A 15,969-nucleotide genomic window follows, 5' to 3' on the forward strand; every position below is an offset into this window, starting at 1 on the left:
TCGGTCCGGCCGTGACTGTGGGGCGTGCTTGGAACTTGGTTCCTGCTGAAATCCGGCAGTCACGAACACTTGGCTCCTTTAAGAGACAGAAGAAAAGTTTCTTATTAAAAGTTTCGTATAAAAAGTTTCTTACGGTTAAATTTTTTTCGGGGAGGGGGGTTGTTGTTTTGTTGGCATTGGATCCTCGATGATGCAGAGAATTTTAATTTGTGTTTTATTTTCAGGTGATGTAGCCCTTTGGGATATTGTTTTTTTATTGTTATTTTAGTGAAATAAATAGAACTTGAACTTGAACTTGTACAATTTATTCACTGTTTACATGTAGAATTTGTCATTAGGAAAAGGAAAAAGTTTTAATTCTGGGTGTATTCGGAAAGGCCAAGGGTATTAAGGTGAAACTTTGAAGAATTTTGAGAAGCGTCTTAAACTAAATTAATCTAAAGAAAAAAGTTTTTCTAAGGAAAGTAAAGAGCATATTTGAAACTTTAAAGAAACAGCAACTATTGCTTGATAGTCTGTCTAACATATATCGATAAAACTAGTGCAAAATAACAAACTTAAAAAATTTCCCTATGTTTGTATGATTATAGAAAACTAGGACTTCAGTGATAACACCCAATGGCCAGTATAAAAATATGAATATTTATTTAGGAGAATAAAGTGAGTACGTAGCTTGGCAACAGCACACTAATCTATAACGCTTTTCATAGTCTTGCACCAGTTGTGACATCAGTAATTTTCAGTGTACAATTAAAATTATCTTAATGCTTAAGTATAAAAATGAATTTTATTTTAATAGCCGCAAAGTCATTGGACAGCACACAAGCTCTAACCAGCTATAACACCAATAGTGAGTGATATACAATTTTAAATTATATGAAACGCGCTTTTGTACTAATCGAAATAAAGAATAAATAAACCATAATACGAACTCCGGATATCTGCTTATTCCTCTCTACAGAACAGAATATTTCAGGTTATGATACAAATTCTAAACCTAGCCTATAGCCCTAATACTATCAAGATGGCTTCACTTCAGACTTGTCTACAAACTAATCATGAAATGTTCTTAAGAACCAAAATAAGATCCAATCATTGGATTGATCGTTCTGAGAAGTGATACCAAATTACACAAATAAAAATAATAAAGCGACAATCTTAAAAAACATTCTAAAAGTGCCCTTAATTGGTGCGCTTTTACTTTACCAAAACTTCTATATTGTTTTGTGTTTTCAGCAAAGTGCTAGTTTTCTTTAATCATACAAAGATAGAAAAATATTACCAGTTGCTTTATTTGCACTAGTTTTATCGATTAATGTTAGATAGACTGTGAAACAGTAATTTTTGTTCGTTGTAAGTTTTAACTTCGCTCTCTGCTTCCCTTTGAAAAACTTTGTTTTTTAATTAATCTATGCCACTTTTTAAGTTAAATTTAATGGAGAAGCAACACTGCCATGGTCTATTTTATTGTTTTATGGAGGGGGGAGAGTAACACATCAATAAACAGGATAATTTCTGTTCGTATTAAGTTTTAATATTACTCCTTACTTCCTGGTGATTTTCTTATTTAACTTGTGAGGGTAGAAGTGGGGCATAGATTGGTCCGGCCACTGCATTTCTTAGCAACCAGTTTCCTTGAGGCCCTAGCACCCAACAGATATTATTGATTATTGATTTATTATGTACACCTGTTTGTTACATAATGGTTAATTGTTTACCTATGCAAGTTTACTGAGGATGACATAATTTCGCGTGCCAACGACACTTATTTTTATAGAGCTTACGTAAGATTCGTTTTTGTCAAATTACCTTAATATTGGAAAAGAGTTCGGAGCGTCAACATTGTGAATGTTGATTTACGTTCGTAGCATATTTTTTTAGTAATGGATGCTTTAACTCTGTTGGAAGTTGAATGTACTGGCAGCAGTGAAATGAACCGAGAGTACCCAATGTAGCTGTAACAACTACAAGGGGCTGTCGAATAACTCTTCAATGGGATGAGATACTTGCAAGATATGTGACATCATTGAGAAAATTCAAGTTGGAAAAACAGTCATGTTTTGAGGCGAAAGTGAATATAATGCATATACAAATACTACAAGATGTATTAAAAGCATTTTTGAAATATACGAAAGACACCAATTTGATTCATTATGTAAAGAAGAAGTGAAATTGTTACTATTCCGTTTTTTTTACAATAAAAATGTTTCGAGATCGAAATTTTTTTTTTTTGGTATTTATCCATTGGATATTTGTCTATTGAGGTATATTAAATATTTTACGATTTATTCTCCCAACTAAGTGTACAGCACAAGTTGTCACCTCTCTAAGTATATTGGTAGTGTCAGTGTCTATTTTATACTTATAATCCAATACATTCCATTTTTGTCGACACCTATTTTTCTAAACAAATTGTGAAGTACTTAGTTTTCATAAGATAGCCCCTCGGCCGTACTTTGTTTTTCATTGTTAGATTTTTTACTATCAAATGCAAATCTATAAATTTGGAATTCATATCTATGAAAGAATCTTCACTGGAATAAATTTGAAAATTCATGTTTTCAGATAGCGGTTGTTGTGGATAGAATGCTTCATAGTAATCCTATCTTAGACACACATCAATCTTTTCTGTATTGAAAGGATTCAATGATGTGATGACCAGGGGTTTGCACCCTTTGTGTCGTAAATATGCCATTTCTTAGGAAATGAAATCCTTTTTTATCTAACAATTTTTTCTCTTAGTTTCTTTAATTCTTTTACAAGAATGTTGTCTTTCGCTCCTGACCTAACTGGAGCCTGATGAGCGATTAGGTGCTTCGCAACCTTTTTAAACTTTTCCCTTTAGAACTAAGATTTTGTGATAGGCTTTCTTTAAAATCCTTCTCAGAGCCCCTGACCATGTAGTGTAGAGGACAGAAAATCCTTGGCAACCGGAGTAATGTATTTTTGAGCCAGGGGGAGTGGAGAGCAAAACAACTTAGCAAATCAATTGCCGAGACCGTAACCTAACTTTTGCTACTCAAATATGCTGCTACTCTTAGACCCTTTGGTTTAAGAGTATCAACATAGCAATCAATATCAGGACACATAAAAGTGATTTTATAAAAGTGATCTATTGGCCGTCTCGTTATTGAATGGTGCGAAAATGACATTTAATCACAGACAAATCTTTGTTATTGATAAGTGATCGCCTGATTCACTTCTCAGTGTTAAAGGGCAGAGTTCCAAATATTAAGTGTTTGCTGGAATACATTGATGGTACTTTTTATTTTATTGTGAATGTGGTCCTGAGTGGTTTTTCGTTAAAGATCGCGTAGGAGGAGGATATTGTTAATACCAACTCTCTTTGTCTCAACAAAGGATCCATAAATAAACACTAAGTTTTCCAGTGAGAAGCCAGGTGGATAGTCTGCAAAAACATCAAGTTCTATTCTACTGATAGTCCCAGCACTTTTACCGTTGATTATATTCCGTTTAAAACCAAGAACATCTCTCAGATTATCGTTGAGATTAATCATTTCATTCTTAATATGGAAACTAATGTAAATGCAACCATGTTCCATTGAATAGTTAAAGGAGAATGCATCATTTTTACGAGCAGAGATTCTTCTATTGATTGCACGACGCAAATCATTCATGCTACCAAATTCTTTGTATTTTAGGGTGAGGTGGGGGTATAGCTCATAGTTAAGTGATTTTATTCATTCCTCTCTCTCACCATACACTGGCTAATCATTTGGTATAACTTTTATGTCATATATAGGATCTTTCACCAGGACATCATACATACTTTTGAGAATACAATCAACAAAAGCAACTTAATACTTTCTATTGAATCTGATGGCGGGGTAAAGTTTTGTCCAAAAATCGCTTATTTTATCTAAATAACCATACCATGATTTGATATTGTTAACGTTTTCGGCTGCAATGTAAGAATAAAAATTAGAGTTGTGTCCTAGCCAACGAACAAGCAACTGTCTCTTACCGTTGTGAGTTCGACTCTTTAATACCTTATGAATCTTATACATTCCATTGTTTTAAACTTTTTGCAATTCATAGTCATAACAACCGCCAAGAATTTCTTCATCTTTCATATCATGTGGGCGATAGATTACAAATATAGTGCCTAAGACTTTTGACACTTTAACAAGTTCAGTCAGCCATAGATAGTTCTAATTTTCAAAAATATTACTAGTTCGACTGACCCGAACTGTATTACCAACATTGAATTTCTTCTTTTTTATTTGCCTTTCACTGGAATATTGTTCAAGATAAATTTCAAGTGTATCTGGGTCTCCCCAACGAACTTTCAAAGAATAATGTTGGAGAGGGATCGACGAGGATGTTGATTATAATTCAACATGATTATATCTAAATCTTGAATAAAAGCAGTAGTATTTTCTAACGTATTATATATAGGAATTAAATCTCAAATAGTTCTTATCAATCGTTCAGCAAATATCATCTTTATTGTACTATACTGTGATAGAGCATTGTATTATATTTCAATAAACCTTTTTTTTACGTGTGGATTGAAAAATTCACTACCTCGATCTGTTTGAATTTTCCTGTAACAATCTTGTTCAAAGACGCTTTCATTAGCTTTAGCAACTTCATTGCCACTCACCACAGTGGAATGGCACATGCCTAGCAGCTAAAAACCCTGATTTCAAGTAAAATATACTTTTGTGGATTACTGTGACGCCTCTGAACCTCGTCTAGAGTCAAAAGATGTGCTTGTAATATTTTCAATGGGAAAAAGGCTTTAATTCTTCGATAATGAGTACCGTGAACTCTATGATTTCAATAAAGAGTGTAACAAGGTTCACTCTGTAAATACTCTGTCGCTAACTTCTCTTAAAGTCCCGTGACTCGAGCAAGTGTGGTGGTGGAGCTGAAACAACTCGCTCATCATTATTCTCTTAATCACATTTCAAAACTTGAGTCATTTTGAACATTAACACGTAGTGAAGTGTCCACTACCCTTTTGGATTCTAATAGGTGATGCCTAATATCAAGATGCCTTCGCTTGGCACTGTTTTATAACAAAGCATCATCACCCCTGGGTGTGCTAGTATTTTCCGAAAATGATCGAAATCATCTTGTGATATTAGACTATATTCATTGAATTAATTTAAAATATGTTCACCAGCAATAATACCTTTTGGGACGTTTGATGAGTTAAAAATTTATACAAATGAGTGTCAAATGATTCAAGCCTTTTATGATTTGCAGCCAAATCTGATATCAAATCAATTAGATTTCAGGTATTTTCATGGATTATAACTTCATTCCTTTCTTACCATCAATTTGTACGTGTTCACTTTCAGCAAGATAAGTCAAGAGTCTTTTAAATTGCTCACGATACGATTGAGGTAATAACTCTGCAACACTTGCTAAACTTTAAAAAATGACGAATCTGGTTTGGATTTGGTGGTGATGGTGAATCTTGAGGTTGGATACAATCAACGTCATTTACTTTGAGTGGTTTTTTTGCGGTAGGATTTGTGCCTCTGCACACGTTGAAGGGTACCTTGAAGCAAAGGTAATTTTTCTTCGTCAGCGATTGTCTCATTCTCAATAAGTTTAATAAGATTATCTTTAAAGTGCTCTTTTGGCAAAAAGGCTAGTTCTATTGGTGTCAGCTTGTAGGGTTTGGCCATTTTTTAGAGAATGCTGTTTACAAGTCCTACAATTATTGGCAGTAACAGTGAAAAGAAGCTACCGCCCATATTTTTTGCATTTACCGCCGTATCTTTATTTTTGCATGCTAGTGCACGCATAAGCGAACGATGCTGCTTTCTCTTTTGCGTAATGCTTCTGAATGTTGAACTTTGCCTTCAATTAAATTTAAACACAGCTCTAATAGGAGATTAATGGATCCTTTGTCAACATCATGTTTTAGTATAACATTTCTAAGAAATGGTTTTCAATTACCTAGGAGGGAAAATAAATGTCTGTTTTCATGTAGTTTCTTCAGTGTCATGATGGCAACTAATGACCATTTTTACCATTCAAGGGTGATATCAAGGGTACCAAGGGTACCAAAGCATACCAAGGGTTCAAGGGTACACATACGGTAACTTCATCATCAAAAATATCAGTGACTACGCGTAAATCCTCGGGTATTTCTTTATTGAGAACCAATAGAATATAACCATGAAGTTCCTTCCATCAAGTCCATCAATACGATGGGGGATAGAACACAACCCTGCTTAACTCCTGATTTAAAGCAAAACTAGTGTTTAACCATCGTTTCCTACCTTATCCGCAGCAGTATTATTCTCGTACATGGCACAAATCACTTTAATGTAATTTTTTGGTATACCATATAACGATAAGACATTTGTTAACGCTCTTCTATCAACAGAATCGAAAGCTTGCTCATAATCGAAAAAATTGAGGACCAAAGGTGTTTGACAACGAAGGGACTTGTCAATTATTAACCTAAGAGTGAAAACTTGGTCGACACATCCTCTACCTTTTCTAAAACCGCATTGTTCTTCCCTTACAACTTTGTCTACAGCATCTCTCAGTTTAAAAAGTATCATATTACTCAGTAATTTGCTACCTACAGAGACCAGACTAAATGCCTCGATAATTACGACACTCACTCTTGTCACCTTTCTTATACAGTGGTTTAATTAAGGTTTTCCTAAAATCATTGGGTACTTTCCCTTTTTCAAAAATCATGTTCATAATCTTCAGTAGCTTACTCCTAACCTCAGAGCCACCATATTTAAGAATCTCATTAATTATACTATCAGCACCTGGGGCGTTATTATTTTTATCCTTTTAGTACTCTCGCTAATTCTTCCTCACTAAACAAATCTTCCTTCACATCAAAGGTATCACAAACTTTTTCATTTTCATCTGTATCTTTTCCTGCAACTGTATCTCGGTTTTGCACATTCTCAAAATGTTCCACCCATCTTTCTTTAACTTTTTCCTTATCACTGATTGTGGCCCCATTTCTATCTTTAACTGGGACTAGCCTGTATTGGCTACTCCCTTTCAATTTATTAACATGCCAGTATAATATTTGAAAATAAAGATTTGACCGATCTGATAGATCTGACCGTAAATAATTGTAATATTTCCCGAGATCGTTCTTCAATCGAATCAGTTAAATCATCAATAATAAGCCAAGAGTTTGGTTCAACCATATTAAACACATTAAGTCTCCTAATTAATTTTGTTTCCGGTGCAATAGTCTTTATTTTATCATAGGACTCTCGCCCCACGCTACGGCAGTAGTAGATGTTTTTCGGATTTTCTATAAACATTTTATTACGATTTTGAATTATCTTCGTTAGAAATACCGTTTTGCCAGACAGTGATGGTCTGCAAAGAAATGATCTGAAAGGAGTTGTAAATTAACACATTATTCTTATGGCTGTCAAAATAACCGACCCTAGCCTGAATCTGTTTAAATAAATACTAATTCACTATGTTCAATGACACAAGAATCAAAATACATGTTTCTTTTAATGATAATAAATGCACTACAATATTTTTTAAATACAACGTATTTACATAAGCACTGGAAAAACAACATATTTGTAAGATAAAGCGCTTAACCATTAAAAGCACTATGGATTTAAACAGTAGCATGATTGAAAAGCGCTAAAACCTTAAACACACTTAGGAATTGCCCCCACCCGGAGGGTTCAATGGCTGGTCGGGTCCAGCCGGATCCCCTAGGAGGTTGTTGTGGCCATAGCGAAAGCCGAGAGCTTGACCTGGCCGGTGATGGTAAAAAACAATAGTATAATATTAAAAAACTTCTGAAACAAAAACAATTCCGCCTTGCGCCAACAAATAGAAAACACTGCATAAAACCCTGCTGAGATGGAGAAAAGACTGGACCTGGCTTTGGTGGTAAAAAATAATAGTATAATATTAAAAAAAAATTTGAAACAAAAACAATTCCGGCTTGCGAAAACATATAGAAAACACTACATAAAAACACTGCTGAGATGGAAAAAAGGGACCCTCCTCCCTCCAACTATCGAATTTTTCCCGACCAAGATGGTGTCTTTGTTTTACACATACATGGTGGTCTGAATTGATGTAAAATCAATGTGATAGTGCCTTTACACCGTCCGCACATACTTAGACCTTGACCGATATGGCCGAGATATCGGACTAGGTCTTCGTGATAATAACTGCGTAGTTTTTCAATTTTAAAGAGTGAATCACCATGACCTTAGCTCTTGGAACTATATTGTGTTCTAGAGTTTCTATAAACACTCATGTTGAAATTTTCCTTCACATAGTGTGTAGGTACGCCCTTGCAGACTGTTTTGATTTCTTCATTGTGCATTTGAACACAGTATACCTTCTGACCTGCAAGCACACCATTGGAAATCAAGTCGCTCCTCGTCTCAGATTTTAGAAATAATAACATGTTTGAGGTCTGGCGCTTCACAAGCTCTGGATAAATGTGACCCTTTCGAATTGGTGTAGTCTATTTTAGAGCTAATGAGCATATCATTTTCCAAATCGTCCAACAGATTGTCTGTCTTAACTTTTAACAGGAGTACATCAGTGTCTGCGCAATACAATGGGACTTGCCTATCCTCCAGTCATTGGAACTTACACACATTGTAATAAAATTCGAACTTGAGTTTCTTTTATATTTATAAAATTTCCCTGCCAGCGGCAATGTTTTTATTTAACGCCTCGTTTTTCCCATGCAAAAGACCTTATTTGAATCTAAGATGGTGAACGATATAAACCCCACATCAGCAAATTGCTCATTCTTTTGGGTCGGTTACAACGTCACAACAGATCCTATGGCGCATGCTCGTGCAGAATTACCGAAGGATGAATTTTAGTTTGATGGATCTCCTTTCAACCTTCGTCTTTCTTCCAGAAAGTTCATTGACAATGTTGCCAATGAATGTCTTCGTATACAGCTTTAAATCAAACTGGAGGGATCTATGAATCTTTGTGACCTTAAAACCGTTGGTTGGCATCTACCGAAAAAAAAAATATGATGTACAACAATATCTTTTTTCGAATGAAGGTCGGCAATAAGCTTTTGTTTTGAAGGTGTCCAGTATATATCCTCATTTTCTACCAAAGAAATATTATAGAGACCCAGGGAATTCTTAGTCACCGTTTGCTTATGCACGGGAAAACAAATTATTTACCTAGTCATAATCTTTCAAGAGTAATTCGCCCACAATTTCGGAAACCATCCTTGTGGTCCATTCTTCTCAACAGTGGACATTTCGTGGAAACTTAGACCACAAGTATTATCCAGCCATTTGATGAAGGGAGTTCATATCAAGAAAAAACGGATCTGACTTTTCGCCAGTGCGTTGTCCAGTCGAACAGGTGTCCGGGTATGATATTCCTGAAAAACGTACCCTTCCTGCATGGATCTCTCTACAGATAGGTGCTGATCCATGTCGGTAATCAGACCTGTTTGCTCTCTGCTGATTTTAAGGATTAAATCCACCACCAGATGAAGAGTCGAAATATAATACCCAAATCCAACTCAAATTCCACATAGATTTTATCCGTGTTTTTACATACAATGTCCAACAACGTCAACACATCACTTGCCAGTACATTTCAAAATAGTTCTCCCCTTTTTACACCCTCTTTTGGCCCGAAACTTATTTATCAAAATCATAGTTGGCAGCGGTGAGTTGAAGATCGTGAAGTGAATCATAAAACGCTTCGATGGGTGGGAATTTTTTCTCATTTAGCCTCGACTAAGTAAGAAACACACTACTACAGAGTTGTAGTACTCTTACGGGTATATGCCGAGTATTTCCTAATAACATTTACTTGGCTATATGCGAAACTCTTTCTTTAGAGACTTAGGGATACTAAAGAAACAATGAATAGACAAACTAGAATAACTTGACCTAATTATTTTTCCTAAAATAGTAAATGAAAATGTAAAAAAGGGAAGTCATTTTATTTATCCCGAAACAATCAAAAGAAATTAATCTCAAATTCGCTGAAATTTTGGCAGTTAGTCATATTTTTTGCGCAGTAGGAAAACAGTGTTGGTTAAGAATCACCGTAGTCATCCTTAATAAATACAGGTTATCTGCATAATCATATAGAAGGAGCAAAGGCATGTTTGACAAATTGGCTGATGAGAAATTAAACCCTTTACACCCTGAAATCCACTGCTCTACCGACCGAACCACAAGTTTTGGTAATCCTATCTTATCTATTGATTTCTCTGGGACCATAATTGAACAACTTGCAGCCCTTTTCCCAGGGACTATGAAGGGTCAAACAATCATGATATAGTTAAATTATCAACTCATAAATGGTACATTTTATAGGAGGGTCATGATACAGTTTAATTATTGACTCATAAATGTTCAGTATGATTTTTCTTTTTCGTTGTTGTTTTTGCATTTTTGCCAGGTTTAGTGCAGCCATGCGATTTTTCGACTCCGAAGTCGACATTCGGCCCTTTTTGGCCTTGTGATATAGATTTTTTTGAAATAAATATCTTATCACCAAAAGTATAGCTTTGGGATTTTTCAACTTTGCTATAGAAATGTTTATCTCAAAATTTTCAACGCAAGACTTTAGGGGAAAGGCCTTTTTAGGGAGGCGAGCTAGCTGTCCTTTAAACTTTTTGGCCATTTGAAAATGGCCCTACCAATTTTAATTTCTGTTCAAATGAGCCATTAGACACCTCTTTATGACGCAAATCCAGCTAGCCCTGATGAAAAAAAGAAAGGAAAAAAAGATACGTCAGTGCTACCCATGCAAACTAGAAATTTTCCTTATTGTTCAATGTGGGGACTCTAATTACCCGATACGAGGTTTTTGACCATACTGATTCCAACAGTGGAATTTTTACTTTGATTAAAAACTATTGTCGAGGAATTTCAGGCTCTTTTTCAAAATCGTCATAATGCTTTTTCGGAAAAATTTTACTTTTAAGATTAACCAAAATAATAGTTACCATTCCTGAATCAGTGTCAGATTTTTCATCAGTTTCCATCAAAACGCGTTTTTCTGCTTTTGATTACTATGGGCTGTAGTTTGTTCTTTAATAGGTTGCAGCTACTGCTACAACCTTCATAGAAGGTACAACATCATGATTAAAAAAACGATACTGATAGGACCGATGCCAATACGCACGATACAAATACCTCCGATATCGATACAACCTATAGCATTTTCCCCAGGGCCCATCACCAAAACCATACTTATTGGACCTTTGAACTATACTGAACAAAATGACTATCTCAAAGTTTTGACTGGACGACTTTGGGAGAGAAAGGCTAGCAGCCCTCTAATCTTTTAGTCACTAAAAGAGGGCACTAGAAAATTTATTTTTCTTTCGGATAAGTCATTAAACAACCTTAGTGAATACCCTTCTACTTTAGAGATTAATCAAAACAACACAACAATGACAATCTTTCCTGAAGGGAAGGATTTTAACCTTTCCTTCACTGTTATAACCACTTTCTAAGGTTTACAATAAAGCTAGAAACCTCTTTCAGGAAACTAGTCATTCAGGAGTTATCCCGTTACTTGATCTCAAGTCACTGTATATCCTGTCGTGTGCAAGTTTTACTTTTTTCTCAGCTTCATGGTGACCTGCTCCGGCCCCTAAGTGTTCTGCCATCTTTTACTTCTGATGAAAATAATCACAATCTTCGCAACACAAGAAATCATATTCAAGCTGTGTTTACTCCTTATGTAAGGGTCAGATTTTAATCCTTCAATTGCGAGTCATTTTGTATGGAATAAGTTGCCTGAATCAGCTAGAAGGTGTCACTTATTCGGTTTGTTAAAAAAAAATTGCTAAAAATTCTTTGGCTTCTTAGAAGTTATTCTTATCAATTTGTTTATTTATTTTTCTTACATTTTTTTTATTATTTTATTGGTGTCTATTTAACCTATTTAATTAATTAGTTCATTCAATCTATTTAGTTTAATTTTCTATAATTTTCATTTTATTTATATTTTCTTTTTTTCTTCTTTTTTATCTCTTCTCTATGAGTAAGTGATTATTTTATATTTTTTATTCTATGAGCGAGTGAATCGTTTTGCTTCCCCCTTTTTTACAGGCCAATGAGCCTTTCGGTGAATAGTAAAATGTAATACTATATATGTAATTTATGATGATTAAAATCTTATCTTATCTTATTTAGTTGGATCTTACACATTGAGCCTTGAGATAAACACAGAATTAGTTCAAAGGAAGTGGCGGGAGGGGTAAAAATTGATATTCAATACCTCTTGATTTATGAGAATTTTTTTTGTCTACACTTTTGTTAGCCGTGGGGTCCTTATAACTCCCGGACGTAACTCATTAGCATAATCGAATGAGCACAGAATTTGCACAGCCAGTTTATTTAGCAAACAAATCCGGTCATGGACCTTCCCTAGCAACAAGATTGTCTATGCTACAGAGGGTAGTTTTTTTTTGCATACTTACATGAGAATCTCATTTTCATATAGCCATGGAGCCCTAGCAACCAACCGTAGAAACCAGATCCAATATAAGGCTGAATTTTCAACGTAGTTCATATTAGTAAGTAGGTAGAATAAAAACGGGCAAAGATTAATTTAAAAAACAATGTTTTACCAAGGGAAGTAAAGAGCGAAGTTGAACCTTAAAACGAACAAAAACTATTACTTCACAGTTGGTTTTAAATATATCGTTAATACTAGTTCATGTAAACAAACTGAAAACACCTCCCTAGGTTTGTGAGATTATAGAAAACTAGCGCTTTACTGAAAACACAAAATAATATAGAAGTTTTGGTACACTAAAAGTAAACCATTTAAGGATGTTTTAACAGTATGAAAATAAAACATTTAAGAATTGCTGCTTATTTTTTTTTTCGTTTAGTTTGGCATCACTAAGTGTATAAGGTGACATTGATTTTATACGGAAATTTGCAGATATTTTAGCTCGCGTAAGAGTATGAAAAGCGTAATGGATTGCTTTATTGTTGTGAGGCTATGAGCTCACTTTTGACCCTCAAATTAATATTCTTTTATTTAATCCTACAATAATAATAAAATATTACCGGGTGGTTTACTTGCACTAGTTTTATCCATATATATTAAATATGCTGTTAAGTAATAATTTTTGCTCGTTTTAAATTTATACTTCACTCTTTACTTCCCTTAGAAAAAACTGTTTTTTAAATTAACCAGTATCAGATGGCAATTTTTTCTCACTCTACATTTTTTTTTCAGAACGTGTTTTTTAACTTTTGGTTACTATGGGCTTTGGTTTGCTCTTTACCAGATTGCAGCTACTGCTGTAACCATTATTTTCAGGTGAAAAGAATTCTAAGACCTCCCTTTAGCCACCCCCACCCTCACAAAGATTGGATGAGAAATGGACTCCCAAAAAGTAAAATTTGTACAAATACTCTTAGTTTTCACCATTATTGGATGTGTTCACCTCAATAATCTCTAAACTAAGATTAAAATCTACATAGTCCAAACAGAATGGGTGTAGCATACCCCCACCCGCTCGTTTACTGTAGATGCTGGACCGGGCTTATAAATAGGCACAACTAGTTTTTGATCCCCCCCCCAATGCATAACTAGGCCTATTTAATGGAATAAATCTTACTACTAGCAAATTCTGTCAAGATCTGAAGAAACACAAGACGCGAAGCCCTTATGACAATTACCTATCAATTGCCTTCCCTGCAGAGATTAAATAAAAAACAAGTTTTTTAACTGCAAGTAAGGAGTTGCAGTTAAAAAAACGTTTTATTTTTTATTTAATTTCTGAATGTTTTTGAATTAATGCATGTTTTGATTTTGGCTCACTGCATATGCATAATTAAAAAAATTGGCATATTAATTTTTTGGCTAAATGGCTTTCTCATAGTTTTGATTGCACGATTTTGATAAAAAAAAAGGCTGGGGGAGGAGGACTAGTTGAACGCCAATTTTTGGTTGCTTAAAAAGGCAACTAGAACTTTTTCTTTTTTACGAACGTTTTGTTAGTAATAAATATACGTAACTTACGAATTGACTCACGTAACGAAATTCTATATTTGTATATTTTTATTACGTATATGAGGGGGTTTTCCCCCCTGTCAATACCTTGCTCTCTACACTAAAGCTTCAATTTGGTCCCACTTCTTTAAGAATGACCCTTCAATCAAAAATGCCGTAGAATAAATAGTTGAAATTACAAAAACACTTTAGTGTAAAGAGTGAGGTATTGTGGAGAAGAAGATCCCCTCATATACGTAATAAATTCTGTTCGTTTTAGGTTCTAATACTGCTCCTTACTTCCACCTGATTTCTTTTTTATTTTCTCATTGATTTTTATAAATAATGCTAGAAAGTCCTCCGGCCCCTTCATGGAAATTTTCTTTCGTCATCATAAATTCCTCCATTAAAAGATCTTCCCACGTAACCCCCTCCCCCGGCCCCCCTTTAACGTGAAAAGCTTCCCCTGAAAACGTCACGTCCCAATAACCATTACTATATGTAAACAATGGTCAAAGTTTGTAACTTGCAGCCCCTCCCCCGGTGACTGTGGAGGATTAAGCCGTCCCAAAAGACATAATTATTAGATTTTTCGACTATTCTGAACAAAGTGGCTATCTCAAAATTTTGATCCAGTGACTTTGGGAAAAATGAGCGTGGGAGGGGGTCTAGGTACCCTACAATTTTTTTGGTAACTTAAAAAGGGAACTAGAACTTTTAATTTCCGTTAGAATGAGCCCTCTCGTGATGTTCTAGGACCACTGGGTCGATATGATCAGCCCTGGGGAAAAGAAAAAAAAACAAATAAAAAACAAATAAACACGCATCCGTGATCCCTCTCCTGGGAAAAAAATACAAAATTCTACATTTTGTAGATAGGAACTTGAAACTTCTACAGCAGGATTCTCTGATACGCTGAATCTGATCGTGTGATTTTCGTTAAGATTCTTTGACTTTGAGGGGTTTTTTCCCCTATTTTCTATAATAAGGCAAATATTCTCAGGCTCGTAACTTTTGATGGGAAAAACTAAACTTGATGAAACTTATATATTTGGAATCAGCGTTAAAATGCGATCCTTCTGATGTAACTATTGGTATCAAAATGCCATTTTTCAGAGTTTTGGTTACTATTGAGCCGGGTCGCTCCTTACTGCAGTTTGTTACCACGAACTATTTGACAAAAAGGCTCGTAACTTTAGATGGGAAAAACTAAACTTGATGAAACTTATATATTTGGAATCAGCGTTAAAATGCAATCCTTCTGTGTAACTATTCGTATCAAAATGCCATATTTTAGAGTTTTGGTTACTATTGAGCCGGGTCACTCCTTACTGTAGTTCGTTACCACGAACTGTTTGACAAAAAGAAAATCACTTTCAAATTTCGACACCAGACCGGACGATCTTTTTTAATTATCACTTTATCACTTGTTATTATATTAATAATATCGCTATTACTTATGCATTGTGTATATATATTATTATTATATATTACATTAAGTATAAATATAGAAGAAGTGAATAGAATGTTTGCGAAGAGTGAATAGATAATTTCTCATCTATTCCCATTATAGATTTTTACAATCTAGTGAATAGATTGTGGTAACCGATTATCCCCTTACGCTATGTAATAATAACTACTGCGGATGAAGGATGATAGATTGCCAAAGATTGTCGTTTTTGGCGAACCGTCTAGGGCTAAACGGAAAGCAGATCGTCCGCGGTTGGGTTCGGAAGATGTCATAAAGAAAGATTTGAAGGAAATGGGAACTTCCTGGGAGGTCATAAAGAGGGAGGCTTGGAATAGATTGGGGTAGAGGAGCGTGCGTATCCGTGTTGGCCTGAGGCGGCTGGGTGAGTTATTATTAGTAGTAGTAGTATGCAATAACAACCCAATTTATTCACCTTGCAACGCATACGTGTAGAATAATTTATACTCACTCCAAGCCAGTCTCATCTTTTCCATCTTAAAAGGCCCAATCATGGAACCAAGGACGTTCATACC

This window comes from Artemia franciscana, chromosome 15 (genome assembly GCF_032884065.1).
Source record: "Artemia franciscana chromosome 15, ASM3288406v1, whole genome shotgun sequence".
In the NCBI taxonomy this organism is placed as follows: domain Eukaryota; kingdom Metazoa; phylum Arthropoda; class Branchiopoda; order Anostraca; family Artemiidae; genus Artemia; species Artemia franciscana.